Raw genomic sequence first — 21,818 nt, forward strand, 5'->3', positions numbered from 1 at the left:
TGAACCACTGAGCGCGTTTAAAGAAACAGATCACCACGTGGCAAAAGATGGCTGACCCCCGGAGACCACCAGGTGAGAAACAGAGAAGCAGGCCGCCTTCGAGAACACCTGCCACCCGCAGGAAGCCGGCTCTGAAGGGATGGAGGACGCCCTAAGTTCAGCAGGGCGTTCATTAACCAGGAAGGGTGTCAGGACCCTGGGGACAGCAAAGGGGCTAGAAGGGACCTGGAATCCAGGGACAAATCTTCTGAGCATTCAGGGCCCAGACAGCTCAGCGCTCTGGGTGAACAGAGGCGGGAGGCCCAGGGCCGCCCATGCTGGGAAAGGAAGGGGCACAGTGAGCTTCCGGGGTGGGGGGCGGGGGGAGCCTGCTCCAGCCGGTGGGTGGGGCCTCTCCTACAAGTGGGCGGCACCTGCTCCAGCCGGTGGGTGGGGCCTCTCCGGAAGGTGGGCGGGGCCTTTCCTACAAGTGGGCGGCGCCTGCTCCAGCCGGTGGGTGGGCGTGGTGCTTGCTGTACCTGGTGGCCAGGGCCTTGGGGCCTCCACCCCTTCAAGACCCCACTCAAGGCTGTCATCTGGTAGCTAGAGTGACTTTTTTAGATGCCCCAGTTCTTTTGACCAATGGAAGAAAACGCCCGGGGAACAGGTTTCCTTGTTTTCCCTTCTAAGGATTAAAAGAAGAAAAAGAAAAAGCAAGTGCTCCTGTTTATCACCTAGGCTACCGAAGTAAAGGGATGCTTAAGTATTTCCCACCCCTAAGCCACTGCTACCTGCCTTCCGGTCTTTTGAGAAAGGGATCTGTCGGGCTCCAGCCATGTGGTCGTCACTGCTCATTCGTCTCCTCACTCCGGGAGCGCTGGGACCACCCAGCCCTGTGCCCCCCACCGCTCAGCGGTCAGTTCATATGATTGCTGCTCATTACACCTTTGCGTGAAGCAACAGAGGCGGCGAACTTTGCATTTTTCCAGCAAGAATTCACTTCTTAGGCCTGAAGTTCCCGTGTTCAGCTGGCAGAGCGTCTTAGCCATCCAAGGCCCGGGGACGCCGGCCTAGCCCACGTTTCCAGCTCTCTCCCAGGCCGCTGCTCCTGCCACCAGGGGCTTCACAGTCCTTTACATATTAAAAAAATTGTAGTAACAGCACTTCTACAGAGGAGTTTTTCTCTGTAGGAGAGAGTTTTTCTCTGTAGGAGGAGTTTTTCTACATTACCTTGCCATGTTTCTCGAAAGGGCACCCTTAGGGAGTGTGAGTATAAAGATGGCAGGTGAAGATGTGTTTTAATTAAATCCTAGCCTTAAAGGATAATGCAGGGAACATGGGCTTTCACACACGCGGATTCCTTCATGTGGGTCGCAGAGTTTGTGGCCGTCCAGTCAATCTTAGATTATGTTCTAGGCCACAGACGTAATTTCTTGTAGTGCTGTCTGCTATGAGCTTTCTGTCTGGGACACTACTTAAAGATTAGTGGCAGTTTCTGCAGAGAGATGATTTCTTTTCTTTTTTTTTTTAAATTTTATTTATTTATTTTATTTTTGGCTGCATTGGGTCTTTGTTGCTGCGTGCGGGCTTTCTCTAGTTGCGGCGAGCGGGGGCTACTCTTCGTTGCGGTGCGTGGGCTTCTCATTGCGGTGGCTTCTCTTGTTGCCGAGCACGGGCTCTAGGCGTGCAGCTTCAGTAGTTGTGGCATGCGGGCTCAGTAGCTGTGGCTCGCGGGCTCAGTAGCTGTGGCTCGCGGGCTCTAGAGCGCAGGCTCAGTAGTTGTGGTGCACGGGCTTAGTTGCTCCATGGCATGTGGGATCTTCCCGGACCAGTGCTCGAACCCGTGCCCCCTGCATTGGCAGGCGGATTCTTAACCACTGTGCCACCAGGGAAGCCCCAGAGAGATGATTTCTTAACTTACCAAACGTCATGCTCTTTGATGACTAAATGATTTCACTTGTTAGTCAGCCTACATCTTGGTATTTACTTGTACGTTGATGTAGACCATCCTTGAAAGGCTCTTCTCTTCCTTGAGGCTGTGACAGACTCCAGAATGCAGAGTGGCCTTGGCTGAGGGGCAGATAACACGGAGGAACGTGAATATCTCATCATTTATAATTGACACTCCCTTTTCCAGTCTTTTTGTGCCCTTACAGTTCAAGCCTTTAATCCCTCTGACCAAGACTCTCCCTGGCTTCCTCCCTGGGCACTCCTCCTCCGACTCCTCCCAAAACCACCTGTTGCACAATTAATCCTCCGAAAGCAAAGCATTGATAAAGAAAGTTTCTGTTCTACTGGCCATAAACAAGAAGGAAATGTTGCCATTTGCAGCAACATTGATGGACCTGGAGGGCATTGTGCTACGTGAAATAAGCCAGACAGAGAAAGACAAATACTGTCTGATCTCACTTATATGTGGAACCTAAAAAAAATGCAACAAACTAGTGACTATAACAAAAAGGAAACAGACTCACAGATATAGAGAACAAACTAGTGGTTACCAGTGGGGAGAGGGAAGGGGGAGGGGCACGACAGGGGAAGGGGAGTAAGAGGTCCAAACTATTATGTATAAAATAAGCTACACAGATATACTGTACAGCACAGGGAGTATAGCAAATATTTTATAACTATAAATGGAGTATAATCTTTAAAAATTGTGAATCACTACGCTCTACACCTGTAATTTATATACTATTGTACATCAACTAGACTTCAATTTAAAAAAATGGAATCATACCAAACAAAAAAAAGAAAGCATCTGTTCAAATATCTTTACATGACTCCTTGTTTCCTGCAGATCCTCAGCCTGACTTTCATTTGATATAACACACTGTTTCGTTCTGCACACACGTGGTCTAGAGGAGCCCCGCCCATCTGTCAGGGCTACCCTCACACTCCACCTCTGTTCTGGAAAAGAGCGTCTGCCCTTTGTTGGTCCTAACCCTCTTCTCTGCTGGAGCTCCCTCCAGCTGATCTGTCTCCCAGATGCCCCTCTCCTCTATTTCTCCCTTCTTCCATTTATCAGAGGAACCCTCATATCATGCCTTCTCCATGGAGCCGTTTTTTGATTCTTCTAAGAGGTGGAAGCCACTTTATACCATCACTTCTTCCTGGAACCAGTTTTTGCTCATATTTTCTATGAGGTTTGTTGAATCTGATGGCACAGTGCTGGTCGTGTATTTTATTTATTACTCTTGATCCCCAGAAGGAAGCGCATATTCTCATCCCTCTAATACTGTTTGTGTTCCCTTTCCTGAACATTCTGTATCATCCCACATTCTTATTCAGTTCTCACATTCTTATTCAGTTCTCACATTCTTATTCAGTTCTATCTGGGCCTATTGCTGCTGGGAACCTGTCTGAGCCTCCGCGCTTTTCTCAATCTGGCAGATGTAAGCCCCACAGAGACCCCTCCCGCAAGCCCACTCTTTTGGCTCCTCACCTGAACTGCTTTGGCTGGGTCATACTTCCTCGCAGGGGCATCTGCATAATGTCGCTGGAATTCCCACCTGAAAAGATCCCCAGTTAGAGGGCCATCCCAGCCCTTCCAGAATCTTAGAATTCAAGTCGATTCTATCTGTGCCCATTACTTCACTCCGGGTCACAGAAGCATCCCTGTTGGCTCCCAGCTGGTGGTGTGGTGGACACCGTTCTTTCCGGATCTGTGGCTTATTACGTTTTCTGATCTGTTTTCCTGAGGTTTCACTCCCACTTCCTTCTATACAATGTTACCCATAATCTTTTGAGAATTTACTTCTTTTCTATTTTTATGTTCAACCGATCAGTATCATTTTTACAATGATGTGGTCTCAATTGAATCTAGTCAAGAAAATGGGTTTTTTTTCCCAAAATTGCAGCTAAGGGTTCCCTTGAGGCCTATCAGTATGGTAACACAGACATTGATTTCTTTATAAATAAACAACCATTTAAACCTCAAGAATTACAAAGAAAGAAAGAAAGAAAGAAAGAGGTAACTACATGGGTGATGGATGTGTTAATTAGTTTGACTGTGGTGATTATTTCACCCTGCATATGTAGTATCAAATCATCACGTTGTATGTCTTTCATACTTATACTTTTTGTCTGTTGTACCTGGAAAAAGAAGAATTAGGTGCTAGAACCTCAGCATTGACGTTTCCACCCAGATCAAGTTCACATGATCTTTAAGACAGACACACTGAATAGGAACTCTTCTCCCGATAGTATTTATTTTTCTTCTGCCCTCTTTTCCATTTATCTCAGTTTTGGTGTTTATTTTTTACACAATTTTTTGGTAATAATGGTTAAATTGGGACTCTTCTTTGAAGGAATAAATATATTTTAAGTTTGATGAAGTCATTATAGTCTGTGAGGACGAGAAATAAAAATCAAACGATAAACAGTCTCACAAATCAACCAGGTCTGCTCGTCCAAAGCTTCTACGGGATCAGTGTGGTTACATGAACAAGTCTCAATCTTAACACGTATCGCAACATTGAGAAAATTGCTTGTATAACGTCTGGTGTGACAAATAGAAACTGTACCTTAATGTATCTCAGTGATAACTGCGGAGTAACGGCAGTTGGAGCTAAATTGTACTCCCTGGTGGAGCTGGAGAGCATGTCCTCCGGGATTAATTAGTTGTTCTGTTCCCAGCATCGAGCACCGTCTTGTCTCTGCTGCTCAATCGACGTGTCAACTGCCCTCAACTCAGACTCATGAGGCGTCTTTAACTTGCGAGTTTACCATTTACTCTGGAGCCTCAGGAGACAGACCTCTTCGCTGTTCAGCTGCTCTTCCTCACGTTTCAGCTACAGACACACGACACGCATTCTCTGGACAGGTTTCCAGAAACGCAAGCAGCCGCTGGCTGGTCCTTGCTGGGCTGGGAGGGGCGGGCGGCGTCCCTGGTCCCCTTAGCCTGATTCTCCATCGCCCTCAATTCAGCTTGTGTTTATTTGCGGCGAAAATTCTCTCTTACCTTGGCTAAAAAGATATGAATCGCGTACAGACCACAAAACAATAAGATAAATCAAGGAGGTGGAAGCTACAGAAAACAGCCGTTCTCAGGGAATGAGGGCAGGTATCCGCTTTAGGCTGGACCCCACTTCTTAGCTAGATGAGGGTCAGTGACTCCTTCTCTGGCCTTGGGCTCCTGATTGTAAACAGGCACTCGTGGGCGGCAGGGGTATGAGGGCTGTGAAAGTCAGACCCCTGCCCTCGGAGTAAAACTGCCCGCCTCTGCCTCACGGAAATGGACCGTTGCAGGCATTTGAGCTGATTTGGGACAGATTTCTTAAACTAATGTCAATAAAATATGTTCCCTGGTATGTTATTCTTAACACCGATTTGTCGCATAAGAGAAATAGTGAATCGCATTTCCCTTTTTGATTGTAGGAAGGGGATCTCCCCCGGACAGCTATTACTAACCTGGACACAGATCTGGCCTAAGGGTTAAAGAAAAAAAAGCTTTGTTTTCTTGTAGTTTTTACCAGGGGAAAAGAAACACGTGAGGTAACGCTGTTCCCTGCTGTAATTAAGTTGAAGATAAAACCTTACTTTTTTTTTTTTTTGTCCATCAAGGGTAAAAAGAGCAGATGAATCTCGCCTTTTCTTATAGTAAAAGCATGTGAAGGTGATGAGCAGGGTCTTGGGCCCAAGGCGGGTGCTGCAGGTGCCTTTGCCGGGGTTGAATCGCCTGGGTTAACAGAAAGAAAGCAAAATACAACCACCACCAGCAACAAAGCACCGTATCTACAGGCACGAGAAAGCCGCTTAGAATCTCCCCATTCCATGGACAGAAAAATATAGCCTTTGAGGTATTTCCTCTGATTACTTCAACCAAACACCGTAACCTATGTATTGCCCCTTGTTTAGATATTGTTTTTTGACTAAATGAGAAAACTTGATCACTTAATGATTTTATCATCATCAGTGGAGGTGCCACTCACTGAGAAACAAAGGATAAAATAAGGAAACGATTTCAAAAGACGATGTTCTTCACATCAAAACAGGAAAGCGGCCCCAAAGTTTTTGGGTGAGATGGTATAAGTGAGCATTTCCCACGTTCGTGTTTTCGTTGTTGAGCTTCCATCCTCCATGAAGGCAGGGACGCAGCACAGAGACTTTGGGGTCTGAGGTCTTGAGGCCAACGTGGGCAGCACGTGAGCTACGTGCTGGGGACCTTGGAGACCTCACCTGTGGGACGGAGAGATGGGTGCTCCCAAGTGGTGGTCCAATGACGTGTGGGAACCAGGAACCTGATGGTAACTTGAATAATCATGTGAAACGGAGGCTGCCCAGGGAAGGGGGTGGATTCACACTCAGTTTCTCTGATTTATGAACCAGCAGGTCCGCAAGCAGGACTGTGGAAGCGCGATGAAGATGTAGCTGCTGCCTCACGTCGTCTCAGAGGCAGAAGGATGGAGGAGCACGTGAAATACACCACATCTATTCAGAGACAGGAAACCCTCACTAGCCCAGCACAGAGCTTTGAGTCTCAGCTAGCTCGTCTCAGCTAGCTCCCCTTGACACGCTCCGTATCTCCAATGAGAAGAATACTCAGGCGGGAGCTTTGTTACCTGTCAATTGCAACAATTTAATTTCCAGTTCCATGGAACTGCTCACCTGTTCAAGTTTGTGAGATTTCAATTTAATAAACATTTGCAAACTCTTTGAGAACGTGAGTAAATAAAAAAAAGATTTTGTTTGCTGAATCTATAACTCACTGAAAAACTGTGAGACTATGTGGTACCTTGGCCCCTGGGAATGTGCCCTCAAGCTGGAAGATGCAAGATGATACGCCTTGGGAGTGTCCTGAGGGATTTCCGAGTCTGCCTCCCCTGGATCCAGCCCTGTCCTGCAGCCACAGGCCTCCAGGTGGCCCCAGTGAGGCTCCCTCTTCCTGGACCCACTACCTCTCCTTTCAAACATCTGATGCGTGGCTTTGCCATGTAAATTTGGTTTCTTGAAGTTTTCTGTTCCTGATTTTTTTTTTTTTTTAAACATCTTTATTGAAGTATAATTGCCTTACAATAGTGTGTTAGCTTCTGCTTTATAACGAAGTGAATCAGTTATACATATACAATATGTTCCCATTTCTCTTCCCTCTTGCATCTCCCTCCCTCCCACCCTCCCCATCCGACCCCTCTAGGTGGTCACAAAGCACCGAGCTGATCTCCCTGTGCTATGCGGCTGCTTCCCACTAGCTATCTATTTTACATTTGGTAGTGTATATATGTCCATGACACTCTCTTACCCTGTCACATCTCACCCCACCCCCTCCCCATATCCTCAAGTCCATTCTCTAGTAGGTCTGTGTCTTTATTCCCGTCTTGCCACTAGGTTCTTCATGGCCTTTTTTTTTCCCCTTAGATTCCATATATATGTGTTAGCATACTGTATTTGTTTTTCTCTTTCTGACTTACTTCACTCTGTAGGACAGACTCTAACTCCATCCACCTCATTACAAATACCTCCATTTCATTTCTTTTTATGGCTGAGTAATATTCCATTGTATATATGTGCCACATCTTCTTTATCCATTCGTCTGTCGATGGACATTTAGGTTGCTTCCAGGTCCTGCTATTGTAAATAGAGCTGCAATGAACATTGTGGTACATGACATGTTCCTGATTTTAAGGGGCTTGCAGAATCTTTCCCTGTGGTTACTTCACTCACCACCAGGCACTACCTTCAGATTGTGTGTAATTAAAACACCTTGAAAAACCATTAGGAACAATTAACCTTGTCAGCTAACAATGGATACCTTATAATTATCTCTCTCCTGTTTATAATCTTCTTTCTAACAAGCTGATTTATCCTATTTCTATAACATTAAATGGTGGAGACCCAATTAGCAAAGGCTAACTTGGGCAAGCAGGTACGAACAGGGGAAACACTTTTCTGAAGAGAAACATAAACTCAAACCATAAAGTACAGGCTCAACACAGAGGTCAACATGTCCACCACGCATGGCCATTGAGGACGCTGGTCACAAGCAGAGGAATGTCCAGTGTGTATGTCCACAAACACAGCGGCTTCGAGGTCTTGTGGGTACTTGTGCCCAAACTGGCTGACACCCCAGGAGGTCCTACTTCCTCAGAGTGCACGGGTTTCCCCAGGGGTGTGTACAGAATGTTGTAGAACAAGTCCAGTGCAGTGCCCACTGCCAGGACCCTCCAGTCCAGGAAAAGGGGACCTCTTGAGCCCACAGGCTGCTGACCACATCGCAAGTTGCAGGAACGAGACACTTGCCAAGCTCCCTGGACCCTCGGTCTCCCATCCCTTCCCGCTGCCTCTCTTCCCAGTGGTACTCAGGGAGCAGGGAGAACAGAGGCCACTGTGCCAGTGAACTTCACCTTCACCTCCTGGGCTCACAGGCTCTAGCCTTCCTCCAGCCCAGGCTAACCTGTGTCCTACGGTGGGCTGTAGCTTTTTAGAGCATCAGTGCTATGGCGCATTCTACCTTATCCGTGGTCCTTTGTTGCAGTTTGAAGTTCTTTGTCATTTATTCAGGACGGCAGAGCCTTTCTATCCAGCAGGGGAGGCAGGTAAGGTGTGCAAAGCTGGTTGCAAAATCAGCGCCCTAGGAGCGTAGGTGCAGGCGGCAGGGAGCCTCCTCAGGCGTCTACGAGGGACACGGCCCCTGAGTGACGAGAGGTTTGTCAGGTAGGGGGTGGATGGAACACCCGAGAGGTGGGAAGTGTAGCTGAAAAAGGAGAAATTTTGGCACCGGTTGAAAATTCAGGAAATGCTCTTCTTTTATTTATTTCCTTTTTAACGTAAAGCAATGATTATTAATAATCATGTGCTGACGCCCTTTGGAAGGGGTCCCTGACCATCGAACTCGCCTGGCTTCTCCCCAGATTAGAGGGCACATAGTCTGCATCTCTGGTGGATCCTGGAACCTCTCCTGTATCTCACCTTTGGGGGATGATAGGAAACGTTATGTAGTGATGCTGTAAGGAGGTGGCTCTCCTCAATTGTTCTACTTGGTGTGCAGGAGCTATTTGTCTCCAGTTGGGCTGGACTGTTTCTAGAACCTTCTAAAACACTGTGGTCTGTCTTCACCTTGTCAACATCTTGTTGGCTGGTGGAGGGAACGTCATCCCAATTGACTAATTGCTGCTTTCATCTGCCATTTACTGTTTCAAGTACCAGATGTTGAAAGTTCAGCGGGAATCATTAATCCCTTGTTTGTTTTCATCACAATATGTGTTGATAATAAAAGTGACCGAAGCTGTAACCAATCGTTTCCTTATCGAGGTGCCAGGGTCTTGAAGAAAATCACCTCTGTTCTCTCTGGAGTCCTCTCTCCATCTGTAAAATCGAGACAGTAACTCTTTGCAGGGTTATTATGAGATAGAAAAACAACTTGCCCTGTGAACAGAGCAGACACGGGGCCTCGTGATCTTGAAACTGATGGCTTCTCCCCTCAGTCTTTGGTTCACAGAGACATCACCACCTGCGAATGTTCAAACTTTGTCAACTTCAGATTTAACAGTGATTTGACTTCCTCTCCCTGAGCTCTGGTACATGCATTTCTAAGAAATTGAGACTTAGCAGTGAGCTGACATCTTCTTAATCCAATTTTCCAAGTCAGACATGGAAAAAGGATGGAGCAGACATCCATCCTTTTGAAAGGGAGCATGATTTCTGTCTTTCTGAAAACGTTAGCCATTTTTATCCAGTGTTGTCATTGCATATTTCAGAACGAGGAGGGGAAAGGCTTTATTTTTAGAGCGGCCACCATCCTGGGCTGTGAAGGATAATGAAGAGACTGCTGTCTATGGAACAATTTGTGCCAATGTTCTGCCAGCGGGGGGAGAGGGTGAGGGTGTGGCTGACAGTTTTAGCAGGAGCTTATGCAACAGACGACCCACACACACCAGCTGTCATGCTCGTTCTCCTGATGGAACGCGCCTGTCAGCGCTCTTGCCTGATGAAGTGTACGCTTGTGTGGCTTATGTAACTCAACAGGCTATAAATACTCCCAAGTTCAAGGTCATCTCCGCCAGCATGTCTGGACGCGGCCTCGGGCCTCAGAACTTCAGGAAAATCATCCTTTAAAAGTCAAATGCCTTTCTCCTGTGTTGTCCTTTGCAACCCAGTATAATTCCTGTTCCTTAAAGTATGGTGTTGACAGGTTGTTTAGCTGCTGTAAAAAAAAAAATTTCTTTAAAATAGTATTTAGTATCATTAATATTATTAAAATTAAAATAATATTTTAAAATAAATTTATTCATGAAATTTGTGTCAAAGTAGGGGAAAGTGGAGAAATTAGGAAAAAATAAGAAGAAAATGAGAAGTGTGTGTTTGTGTGTGTATATGTATGTGTGTGTATGTGTGTGTATATATGTGCGTGTGTACCATTTTTAGATTCAATGTTTTGTTTTGTGTGGATCAAAATTTTCCTCTGGATTTCATTATTTTTCATTATTTAAAAAGAAAAGTACCCACCAAATACATAAACATGTCTATTTCTAAATGATTAATATATTTAATTTTAAAAATCTCATGGACCTTATTTAATTTACCATTAATCTTATCTACTAAGCAAACACAAATAAAATCATTTAATAAAAACAGTTCATGATTATGCTGTTAATATTCTGCTATAAATTTGCTGGAAAATACATGTCTCTCAACTCTTTTGTGGAGAGTGAATTAAACATCAGTGTAGGTCTCTCTTTGCTCTGTCTCCAATCTTAGATAATCCATTTGTGCTTCTATCTTCCAAATATAAAGTGAGTAGGGACTTCCCTGGTGGTCCAGTGGTTAGGGCTCCACGCTTCCACTGCAAGGGGCACAGGTTTGATCCCTGGTCAGGGAACTAAGATCCCACATACCTGGTGGCATGGCCAAAGGGCAGGGGGAGGGGGGATATATATATACATAAAATGAGTGAGTATATAATGAAAGAGTCTTCTGAGGTACTTTAGAATAGATCAGAAATTAGGTTATCAACAAGAGTTGGTGAGGATGTGGAGAAAAGGGAACACTTGTGCACTGTTGGTGGGAATGTAAATTGGTGCAGCCTTCGTGGCATTTTATATGTAGAATTTAAAGATATATTACATTTCAACCCTATATTTGTTTTATATTCATTTATATTTCTAATATTTTATCTATGTAGCATTTATTTTTATAGAGTATGTATATTTCTAATGTCCTGCATTTTTAAACTATTGAAAGTAATAAGTGCTCATTGTAAAAAAAAATACTGGAAAGTGGTAAAAGGAAAATAAATCCTTGCTCATTTTTATTCCAGTTTCCTCTCTTGTGCTCCTTTCCTTACCTCTCAAACCACGTAATCAGTGCTAAGAATTTCATTTCTGTTCTTCCACATGGGTGTAGAGGATTAATAACATCTTAAATTATCCTATCTATCTATCATCTGTGTATGTATGTATGTATGTACTTATCTATCATCTATCTAGGTATCTATCACCTCTGTATCTATCTACCCTGTTTATCTACCTTCTATCTATTCATCTATCCATCTGGTCAGTCAACCTATCCTGCCCCTCATTTCAAAAGTGCTTAGAGATAATTCTCAATATGTACAGTACAACGACACAAAGTGAGGGGAAGTTAGGTCAAAGAGAAAATTAAAAGGGAGTATTAAGATTAAAAAATTAACACACAGAAATTCATGCGGAGGTGAGAACTTACCCAATGATTGAATACGGAAATAGTTTATCTCTGAGCTCAGTAGCGTCCAAAGACAATGAGGAAACCTGAGCAAGACTTAAGAAAACACTAAAGTGATTCTCTGGGTGCCAAGTTCTTGGATGTACTGGGAAAGGTAACAAAAGGGAAAATAGCTTCGATCTTCAAAGTTTTAATATATGTTTAATTAAATTAAAAAATAATAAAACCATCAGGCTGTGATTCCCTTGAAACATGTTCTAAGTGCCCAAAAGTATGTCCTGAGTGAATTGGCAACAGAAACATAAAATAACAGCGAAAGCTCCGGTTTTCCCAGCTCCCTTGGTGCGCCAAGCAGTTCTTTTTATCTGTTTATAAACACGCGTTCATTTCTTCTTGGTTCTTGAAAAGCATCTTTTCAGGTGGCGTCAGGAGGCCTGGCACTCAGCCTGAGTAAGTCGTCCACCAGGGGCTTCCGTGCAAAATCGCAGGTGACAGGCATGTGGCTGGGCAGTGGTCCTGGAGGGTTCTCCCCCGGGCTTCACAGCTGGTGATGGTACAAGCACTGAGTGAGAAGGATGCCTGCCTTCTGTGTGAGAGGTGAAGTATCAGAAAAGAAAAGAAAAGGAAAAAACCGCAAGATTCCAAAAAGCGTGCAGCTCAGCAAGACCCACACGCAGTGCATACATTCCCAAGGTCAGGTGTAATTTATCTGACTTTGAGGCCTTTGATGAAACACACCCAAAGAATGAAAAGTGTGTATCTGTGCAGGAATGGCTGCTTCCCCAAGGGTTTACAAGCCGGTGCTGTATGAACATGTGAGTATATTATCCCGTGTGCGCCCAGCACAGCCCACTCAGGACTTCTCCCAGCCCCGAACTGTTCCGATTCCTGCCAGCTCATGCCGTCCAGGGTCTAGGAAGCCGTTCTGACCTCGGCCCTGGTGGGGAGGGGACCCTGAGATCAGGTCGGTCCACAGTCCCTATTTCCTAGGTGCGCTCGGTGGTGGAGTTTACAATCCAAGGACCAGTGCCGCCTACCTGGAAAAGCCGGTGTCCCTGAGCCGAGCCCCCCTGAGCCACCTGCAGGAGGGGTGCCCCCTCCCTGCCAGCTTCCCCAGGGTGTTCCCCCACTCCAGAGTCCCGTGGTTGCAGTGTTTCGGGGGCTCCTTCTGTTCTTTCCAGCTCAGATGCTCCCCCAGGAGCCCTTGGGACCAAAGACAGGATGAAGACTGAGCACATGGTCATTCTGCCCCCACCCCCTTGTGCCCTGTGAGCACAGCAGCTTTCCTCCTCTGGTCCGATGGTCACTTGGACCGTCCTTCAGATGGAAGTTACCGCTGGGTGACGCAGAGGTGGTAGGTGGTCCAGGGCGCCCCTCTCTGTAGGAGGATGGAGGCAAGAGACACCGGCAGTGGTCCTAGCACCTCTCCTGATGGCGAACTCTGGGTCTCTGAGAGCAGTTCTGTCCTTGGTCCAGACAGGAGCCACCCTGACCCGTGATGTGACCCTCTCAGGCTGTGTTCTGACTGGTGGGGTCCAGGGGACGTGCCCATGGGGCCTTAGATGCCCTGGAGCTTGGTCTTGATTCTAGGGGTTCTTGGGCTCCTTCCCCAGGTCCCTTGACTGAGGGACACATCTCTTCATCAGTTTGCAGCCAAGAGGCACCCATTTGCAGGCGGACAGAGCCTGGGTATCGACACTCCTGTGTGTGTGTGTGTGTGTGTGTGTGTGTGTGTGTGTGTGTGTGTGTGTGATGCCACTTGCATCGTGGGAGTACCCTGGGGTGAGAAGCCCAGGGTGTGGGGTAGGCCCGGGGCCCAGCCCTCCTTGCAGCTCACACCCCATCCAGGTGGAGCTCTGAGAAGACCAACAGTTTGTAACAGGGAAGAGCCAATTTTGACTCCATCTTGGATCTGTTTCTTTGACTTTAATCTTTGCTTTTGTTATTATAATCATACATAATGGCCTGCCTCAGGGAACCCTGCCCCTCTGCCAGAATGTTAAACTAAAGTGCCTTTGTTCAGCTCACAGGGAGACAATCTGACCCTGCCCACCTGTGAATGGCTGCAGAAAGGAAGAAATTAACACGTCCCCTCCCTGATGCTGGCCACTGGGAGATGTTTTGCAAGATAAATGGCCTTTTTACCTTACTTCCTCACCTCCTCCCCCTCTCTGTTCTGTAAAAGAAACTGGCATCCAGGCCCCGATAAGATGGTTTTTCAGAGACACTAGTCTGCTGGCTTTCCAAATAAAGTTGTATTCCCGGCCTCAACACCTCGCCTCCCGATTTATTGGCTTGTCGTGCAGCGAGCAGAGTGAGCTTGGACTCGGTAACAAGTTGTCAGGTAGAACCAGACCTTCCTGGATTTCATGAAAGCATATCTGTGAAGGGGAGTGCCTCCGAAGCATTCTACTTCACGGCTAGTTAGCTTGACTTTAACTTTACTATAGTTAGTGATGTGACACGTGGATCTCCATTTCTACTCCCCTGCCAACCTTGCATATTTTATGAGAGGATATGCCAAAACATGCAAAAAATGGACTTCCCGACATACGTCTGTAGTATAGTTTGTGATCCTGCCAGGCGTGAAGGAATGAGTTACCTGCGCGCACTGGGCCAAGTGAGAAGAGCTGGGATTCAGTGTTCATCCTCCTATTGCAGGAACAGAGCTGAGTGCTGAGGAAGGGACCCTGTCAAATCAGGATACCTTCTGTAACCAGAACAGGTGGCCATGTGGGCAGGTGAGGCCTGGGAAGCATTCAGCATCAGAAATGTCCACCAGGGCTTCTGGAGGGGCCGCCCAGGAGCGGGAGCGGGGCTGTTGAGAGATACAGGAGGGCAAGAGGATCATGACGGACAGACGGGCCAGGAGATGTCAGAATTCCTGGGTGGGAGATGAGGAAATCGCAGGAGTGCCCAAGGGAGGAGCTGCAACGTGGAATGATTGTGTGTTTGGGACACAAGGACAAAGCTATGACCCATTTAATATGCCTGGGCACAACGGCAAGGACCAAGACCAAGCAGGGAGATCCCTGAGTAAGGACCCCTGGCTTTTCCATCCTCCTCACCCCCTCCCCGGGGACAGGAACGGTCCCAGACCCTGGGTGGATACCTGGATGAGAAGGAGCCTTACTAAGGAGAGGGGCGCACTTTCAGGACTGGGGGGTGTCTGCCTTTGGGGAGGAAGTGGCTGTGTGTGGTGTGTGCTGGGCAACGATGCTTATGTAGGACCTTCTGTAGCAGCTGATTCCCTGTTACTTTTATTGTCGAAGAATCAATGTTTTATTTTTAAAAACAGGCAATGGTTATGCATTTTGACGCATCAACAGATAAAAAGAATTGTCGTTAATTAGCTTATTGCAGCGTGCTCTGTGTGGTGAACAATTCTCAGGAGGGACTGAGCACATGTGATCACATTATTGTTAACCTTCTCTGACTTCATTTATCAAGCCGACCTGTAAAACAGATGGGTTTGCCTGGATGTAACCTTGCTCCGTCTTACAGCCTCAAGGAGAATTTTTGTTTATTTATTTTGCTAGTAAGGGATTTCCCCCCAATAGTGTTTATTTACTCACTCTCATCTTGAATTTAAATTACTTCCCATCAGCCAAAGGGGCATTTTCGTAAAAAATATTTAACACTTTTAGCACAAGGTGGCTACACTAATCCTGCCAGAGGTGTGAGTAGTAAGTGTGGTTCCTCAAATTTAAGACACAAGGAAAGGGCTGGGTTACTTTTGGCTCCATGTGGCTGAAAGATGCTGTTCGCTGAAGTGCAGATGGGAACTGGCCCAGAGCTGCTAGGTGACATGGCACAAGGCACTGCTTCAGGCGAGGCGATGTCAGAGCTGCATTCTCCGCTGGTCAGTCTGTAGGAGATGCGAACAGCACCTTCCTGAGGGGAGGAGCCATGTCAGCCTCCCCCAGAGCTGGGCTCACAGCCCCCTGGTCCCCACCCTCCCTCAGAAGCCTCTCCTGCAGAGGGAGGGGAGGAAGGAAGGGAAGTGGGGAATCCCCTCCATCCCCTCTTCTTCCCACATCACTTCGTAGTTAGTTGGGGGACCATCCACAAATACTCATTTCTTTACACCCACAAAACTCAGGGAGGAAGAACAGTCACTTTACAGGTAAAGACTCACACTTTGCAAGAGGCTGAAGGCACAGGAGAGGCATTTCAACCCCCTTGCTCGGCCACTTGGAGCCCTTCCTTTCACTCCCAGTCCTTCCTGGGAAGTTCATCCGGGCAGAGCGTCTCCCACCAGAAAGGCTCAAGGTCACCGCAGAGTCTCCGAAGATTGATTTCATCTCCTCCTCCTAAGCCATTTAATTTTTCTTTGCTTGTGCATTTCTCAGCCCTCAATGTATCATTTCTGCAAACTCCAAACAAACAGCAAACACGCATGCAGCTCTGTCACGGAATGCTGGAGAGCCCAAGTAAAATGAATTTGGTGAAATCCTCACCGGACCCCCTCCTTTCTTTTAATAGATAAGAATTAGTCTCACTGTCAAGCTGCTTGTTTGGCGATCCCTGATATAATTAAGGGCATTTACATGTTATAGGCACATACATTCCGTTCCGTCACCCCAGCTAGCTCGTTCAGCCTAATGAATTATCGAAGTGCCTGTTTTGTGTTTCCCTCTAAGTTCGTGGAGACTTTCAATGCTGTCAGTATGTCCCTGCAAATTAATATGCTGAATTAAAAAAAAGAAGAAAATGATTAAAATGCCTTTGAAATGATCTATAAATCTTTCATTTTAAGAAAGGGCAACACACATAGTACATTATCCTTACAATCTACGTGGGAGTAATTAGTCTCCCTCCGATTAAAGCTTGAATTACGTATGTATTGGTAGATGCAGTCTGATATCTTGATATTTTTTAAAAAGACCATGAAAGGCACTCAGAGTCACGGAAAAGAAGCTTCACTGCAGAACTCTACTCTGTTTAGAGGTCATCGCATTCAGAAACATACACCCAGTGGTGAACCCCAAAAGGGCTACCAAACAATATGACCCAAACAGCTAAGCATGAGATCTTAGCCATCCATTGTGGGTCAAGATTCATGCAGTGAAGGTGGGATCCCTGAATCCTCTGGAGTAAAGAGATTATCCCTGGTTATTATTCTCTGTGATTTTCCACATGCTTTCATGTTGGGCAGGGTGACCTCTGAGCAGTATCTCCGTGGGACTCAGAATGTCCCTGAGATCACTTAACCCAACCAGCCTGCACTGGTGATAGCACAGGGGATGCAGAGCAGGTGCTGTGACCGTGGCAGGTGAGCAGGAGGGAGGAGCCCGCATGGGCCGGAATCCTCGGGGACACATGCCAGCCTGCGGGCACCTGGCTTCTCCGAGCCTCCGGTTTCTCGTCGGTGATACCAGTGGCAGGGATGGCTTGGACCACTGTGAGTTCTTGTTCTCTACACCTGTTTTTCCTTAGGGATGTGACGACAGCCTGGAGGAATGGGAGGATACCTCTCATGCTCTGGTCCAGGATCCCTGGGGGGATCCCACGCCAACCTGGGGTCTTCCAAAATTCCTGAATGTTTAATTTGATTCAAAAATAAAATCCCATCAGCGCATTTTGAGAAATAACTTGGAAAATTAAATACTCCAAACTTGCCAAGAAAGAATTAAAATGTACTGTTGTTGAGGTTGGGAGGGGGAATTTGCCTGACGAGAATATGCTACAAAGTCAGTGTCATCTCCTCAATATGGTATGGGTCTGAGAATAAAGAAATGGATCAGAGAACTAAATTGTGGGCAACGCCACAAATCCCATCACAGAAGGAGACTGATTACACAGCAGCCAGTGAAAGGGACAACACCTGGTGAAACTTTGCCCTGTACACCATGTGCACTTGTCATAACTAAGAGATCTACTTCGGCAGTTACTTTTAACTCATCTCCACACGGTATTGGGATTTCAATAGTTGTTTCCTTCTGTCCTTTTCTGCCCTGGGATCCCAACCAGGACATCACACTACATTTAGTCGTCCTATCTCCTTAGGCTGCTCTTGGGGATGACCTTTCTCAGCCTGTCCTTGTTTTTGATGACCTTGCTGGTTTTGAGGATTACCCGTCAGGTATTTTGTAGAATCACTGCAGTTGGGATTTGTCTGATTTTTTCCCTGTAGGTCTGGCTGGAGCTATGGACTTGGGGGAGGAAGATGAGGAAGGGAGAGTACCACTTTCTTCACTTCCCTTCAAGGGTGCGGGCTGTCAAACTCAGTCTCCTACAGCTGGGACCGAGCCCTAAAGACCAGGATGGGGTAATTCGTGATGCCCCATTGCCTCTGGAGTGAAAGTTTCCAGTTAAGAAATGGCACAGTGAAAGCAGTTCCTGAGGAAGGTTCACCCCCTCTTGCTTGTGGCCAGGAGATGTGAGGGTCAAGATGGGTGCGTCCTATTGAAATCATCGTGCTGAGAGGGGATGTACCCAAGATTTGAGGGGTGGAGTGATCAGAGCTTCAGTTCCAGCAGCAAAGGAGAACTTCGGACAGGTTGTCTTTAATCTTCCCTTTGCCCTCCACATGGAGAGATGATTTTACCTTTCTGAATCTGAGCAGCGGAGAATTTGCAATTGTCTAAAGTCCTGTCCTAAAGAACCTCACAATCTAATGAGAGAGCATTGTGCACGCCAAATGTATTTCCTGCAGTTCACAGTATGGGTCAAGCACACAGTAGGCACTCAATCCATTTCTGTTTAATTAAATTCAGGAAAAAAATTATTTTCTCCATCAACCTAGCTGCCCAGCATATATCTCAATATCTCATGGCAAAAATATCTATAAATAGGAAGAGAAGTGGTACCTTTGAGAATGTGAAAAATTGTTTTGAGAGGTAATTCATGGTTATTTCTGTAGATAACAGATGTGATGCTGTTCAAATTTGGCTGAAATTATGGCATATGAATCATGGATGTGATTTGTATGGCTATAATCTGAATTATATGATATGATATGAATCATGCAGCGTGAGTTTTCCTGCAGATTCTCCTTGCTCGGTGCTCAGAAAATGAGCGTAGATCTCAAAGGAGTAGCTACACTTAAGCAAGCTGAGTGTGATTGAGGAGAAACTGATGCATATTCATGACAGAAAAGAATAAATAAAAGGGGATGGATAAACATATGGATGAAAGTTGCAGAATACAACAACTGTGCATTCTGGAGTCACGGTGCCAGCAGCTAACTTTGCACAGAGGTGCTCCTTAAATAGTGCTTTTTTTTTTTTTAAAGATTTATTTATTATTTATTTTGTTTATTTTTGGCCTGTGTCGGGTCTTAGTTGCGTTACGCGGGCTCTTTGTTGTGGTGCATGGGCTTCTCTCTAGCTATGGCGTGAGGGTTTTCCCTCTCTAACTGTGGCGCACAGGCTCCAGGGCGCGTGGGCTCTGTAGTTTGCAGTACATGGGCTCTAGCTGAGGCGCGTGAGCTCTGTAGTTGTGGCGCGCGGGCTCAGTTGCTCCGCGGCATGTGGGATCTTAGTTCCCCTGACCAGAGATCGAACCCGTGTCCCCTGCATTGTAAGGCAGATTCTTTACCACTGGACCACCAGGGAAGTCCCAGCACTTTGTTTTCAACTTAGTAATTATCTGTGTTTTCTCTCCTTTGTTTGCTTGTTTGTACTCTGAAAAATCGTTATGCTAATAATTCCTGAAGGGTGCATTAGGTGATGAATCATAACTAAACCTCATGACATCAAACTGGAGATACACAGCATTTTTCCAGATATAGGCATGTAGATGGGTTTTATTCATTTTTAAATTTTTAACAAAATCTTGAATGTGTAACAAAATACTATATACATTGTATAGTAAGTTTATTTTCCTTTTAGCATTATATCGTTAGACGGCCCTATCTATTTATCCCCAAATTTCTGTGCACCCACACGGGCACAAATGCAATTTTATATGGATAGATTCATGTTACACATGCTGTATTTTTACATGCATTTTTTGCTTGACTTTTCTCTCTCCCTCTAACCCCTAAATCCACTGGCATTCATGGGGAATGGATGGGGTATGTGTGTTGATATCAAAATTTCTAATTACCTACCTTAGCAGGCAGGCAGTGGTTTACTCTGCAGGCCAGGCTTCACAGAGGTAACCACAGTCACCGCATCTGGAAACCTGAGGGTGACGGCAGGCATTGGGTCCCGGGGTGCAGGGCTGAGGGCGGCACAGAGACGGGGTGCCGTGATGGACAACAGGGTAAAACTGCTCAGACTCGTCTGATTCCCGTGGACCCGTGGCCTTGGCTGCTGGACCACGGTGCTCCCAGAAGTGAAGTAGGTGGGATGCTTGCTAAGCTCTTATGTGGTTAACTAATATGAAATCAGCAAAAGTGGGGAGAGGGGCTCCGTTTTCTTTACATAGAGCCTTTCTGGGGCTTTAGACTGTACCAGTGAAAGTTTCCAGAAGGCTCGGCACGGACCAGAGGAAGGGAAGCCTGAGAGTGATGTGTAACGGCGGAGACGCACGATGAGATTTCAATCAGTTCCCCATTCACCCTCTTCGGAAAACCCAAGACAAGGCCTGGTCCGCAGAGTCCCATCCACGTGCCCTGGGCCGCAGCACCCCGGCTCTGCCGCCCTCAGTGCCTGCCAGCGGCTGGCTCTTCTGAGCGCTACATGTAAGCTCCTTTTCACTTGACTCCAGCTCTCAGATCTGTGCCGAGAACTCAGAAGGCTGTTACAGCCCATTATACGGCTCGCGTTGGTTTATTATCCTCTGTCAGGCTGAGCTCCTTTCTACTTTAGATCCGGAATATATTAAGCCTGGTCTTTACTTAGGCAGTTAATCAAAAGCACTGCTGAATTGTTGCCCTGTGTAAACACCAGAGCGGGTCCCCTCTCCCCCGCCCTCGCTGTAATTGATTCCAGGGCTTTCCCAGGTTCCAGGGGGCCTCTGGGATCTTCTATTTCCAGGTAACGCTTGTTTGGAGACTCACAGGCCAGGCCCACTGGGGCCACTTCCCCTAAGATGGTTTGTGGGGCTGGGAAGGTGGTTCTGTGGGGACACTGGGATTACCGACTGGTGTGAAATGTATTTCCACGTCGGTGGGGACTGCTCGGCCCAAGCATCATGAACTAGGAAGTGCAGCTGGGTAAATGTGGCTGAGTTTGAAAATACCCACAAACCTCACCTTTTCATTCTCTGGTGTCAAGGGCAACAGACAGATTCGGGTTACATGAAAGTGCCTGAGTCTCACTTTTTTTTCCCTTTAAAATTGTTTATTAGTATATTTCTTCCTTCATCAACCTGTGGTTTTACACAGTTAATGATGGAAAGAACTTACGAACGTTAGAATGTGCCGGGCGCTGTTCTCGGCACTTTATACACATGAAGTCATTTACTTTCCATGACGACCCGCGGCGAGGTGTCACAATTATTGTCAGAGGAAACTGAGGCCCGGAGGTCAGTCCCTCCCCCGGAGTGCGTGTATCCTGTCCCCTCTGACCAGCACCATGCCATCGGTGCTGCGGGCCGCGTGTTCTCTGGGCGGCCCCGCTGGTCCAGACCCCCTTAGACCACAGCGTCAGTGTCCAAGTGGTGGCCACTAGCCTCCTGGGGCCATCCTGCACTTGACACGAGGCTGGTCCAAACTGAGGGGTGCTCTGAGGGCAAAGGACACCCTGGTTTTTCAAGATTTAGTATGAAAAGAAAGATGTAAAATACCATGTTCATAATTTTTATATTGATTGCATGTTAAATAATATCTTAAATGTATTGGGCTAAATAAAAGATGTTATGAAAATTAATTTAACACTTTGCTTTTTCAAATGTGGCTGCTGGAAGGCTTAGAGTCACCTGTGTGTCTCCTGTCGGGTTTCCCAGGGACAGGGCTGGCCTGTGATGTGGGAGAGGGCGGGCGAGGAAGCCCAGCCCTGAGGCGGGACTCTAAATGGAGATTATTGTGTGTCCCATGTGAATCCAGCTGTTTTTCGTCCTCTTTTCTAATTGGAAGGAGGAAGAACGCCTTCAGCAAATCGATGGCCACACACTTTCTGGCTGGGCCCTCAGGAATCTGCTGTGGAAACAGCACTCGGGCTGGGCGCTACCTGGTGACACCCGGGCTGGTCCACAACGTTGGCCTGCATACAGCCGTCCCCAGCGAGCTAAGGGGGGCGGGGCAGGGACCACCACCCTGCACTCCCCGGGCGCACCTGACAGCCCACTGGACCTCACCGAGCCCACATCCGTTC

The 21,818-nt window shown here is 46.7% G+C and overlaps 1 long non-coding RNA gene across 2 annotated transcripts; it reads right to left on the reverse strand.

Moving 5' to 3' along the window:
* Positions 1-1,541: 1,541 nt before the first annotated feature.
* Positions 1,542-17,458, reverse strand: LOC309619538. 2 transcript variants are annotated; one of them, XR_014239015.1, is made up of 3 exons: positions 7,584-7,647; positions 3,422-6,935; positions 1,542-2,049 (listed from the first exon to the last, which is right to left on the reverse strand). It is a non-coding gene; the product is annotated as an uncharacterized lncRNA (long non-coding RNA). The 2 variants fall into 2 exon arrangements; XR_014239014.1 differs by having other exon boundaries at positions 1,542-6,935; positions 7,584-17,458.
* Between the last annotated feature and the right edge of the window lie 4,360 nt (positions 17,459-21,818).

This window comes from Balaenoptera borealis (assembly GCF_965194805.1).
Source record: "Balaenoptera borealis genome assembly, chromosome: 21".
Taxonomy (NCBI): Eukaryota; Metazoa; Chordata; class Mammalia; order Artiodactyla; family Balaenopteridae; genus Balaenoptera; species Balaenoptera borealis.